Genomic DNA, 1,740 nt, shown 5'->3' with positions numbered 1-1,740 from the left:
GAGCCACAGGTGGAATTCCAGTGTGGCACGCCTATCACTTCTCCACACCTTCTGCCTTATCCTTTGGATTTTAAAAGTATTAATTTCTACAATTCTATTGAGCCTTTTAGTTATTGACCCAAACATTAAGTATGAACACCTACAAAGCAGGAAAATACATCCCACATTTTAATAATCAAAAAATTATGAAATAAGCTGAATCGTAATAAATATGTATCCCGAGAGACCATTAGTGATCATTAGTCAATGATTTTTCTTTAAATCTTAAAAAATCCAGAAGGCTTCAAAATGTGCTTGCTTCACTTCTGAAATCCTGTGTGTTTCATTTCCGTTTGTCTCCCTCTGGTGGACTTTTTGAAAAAATACTCGCTTTCACTATCAGAATTACTGTATGGTTTATTTGCTCAAGAGTTTACTTGTTGTCAGCCTGGTTCATATAGCAGAGCTTCTAGAAAACTGTCTTGCCTGAATGGGAGTCTATGCAGGGACCCCAGTTTAGAAGGATAGAAGCAGGCTGAGAGCACCTGTTCCCTGATACCTACCTGAGCACCAGGCAGCACATGCAAAGACACACATGGTATATTCAGAGAAACTTAAGTGCTTTGAAATGGCTGAGAATAAAGTGCCAGATATCAGGGTGGGGGCTGTGGCAGAAGGCACAAAGGAGGTCCAGGTCACGGGCCTATCAAATTCTATTTGTTTATTTTGTCGGTAAAGGTAATTGTATTTATTAGAATTGGGCTGCAGAGGTTGGGATTGTGGCTCAGCAATAGAGCGCTCGCCTAGCTTGGGCAGGACCCGGGTTTGATCCTCAGCACCACATAAAAATAAAGGTATTGTGTTGTGATCCATCTACACCTAAGAAATAAATGTTTTTTTAAAAAAAGAATTGGGCTGCAAAAAAATAAAAACATAAAAAAGAAAAACAACCATGTTGGACTGCAGAAAACATAAATAATAGGTAACTTTTAAAACAGACATTTATTTCAGTCTTATGTAAAAGAAGTCAGGGAACTGGATGTAGTGCACTCCTGTAATCCCAGCAACTTGGGAGGCTGAGACAGAAGGAGCTGAAGATCGAGAGAAAGTAAGCCTTGGTCTTTAGGAAACTCGAATGAAGGCATAAGTAACCTGTCCTTGTCCCTATCATATCTTTGGTCCAATCATGTACCTGGAGGTCAGCATTCTGCAAGAGCAAGCTGTGGACAGACGTCCCAGCAGGGTTTATGAAGAATGTCCCAGACTCTCTTGCTCATTTGTACCTTTTTCTCCTTTATCTCCATTCTTAAATTTACTGATATCCCACTAATTTGAGCCTTATTAGCCCTTTATTCCTTCTTGTTTTTTTTTTAATTTTATATGAATACATATATTTACGTTGTAGATGGACCTTTATTTATTTATTTATATGTGGTGCTGAGAATCGAACCCAGTGCCTCACACATGCCAGGCAAGTGCTCTACTCCAGCCCACCCTTTTTGGTTTTAATGACAGTTGTTACTTCTTAGTAGTTTCTTTAGGTTCACAGTCTTGTGTTCTCTGGGTGGCTTTCTGCTTGTCCAGGCTAACAGCCCTCCTGAAGCCTCTCCCCCACAAATCTAAAGGGCTTCACACCCCTCTAGACCTGGTGCACACCTCTCTAAGGGGAGCCAGGACATGAAAGGCGAAAATGAGATAGAGCAGGAGCTAGACAGCAAGAAGATCTGGGTGGGTGGGGCATCTATTTTTTTTTTTTTTTTT

This window comes from Marmota marmota, unplaced genomic scaffold (genome assembly GCF_001458135.2).
Source record: "Marmota marmota marmota unplaced genomic scaffold, marMar, whole genome shotgun sequence".
NCBI classification, from domain to species: Eukaryota; Metazoa; Chordata; class Mammalia; order Rodentia; family Sciuridae; genus Marmota; species Marmota marmota.
Note: the sequence above shows the minus strand (reverse complement) of the source record.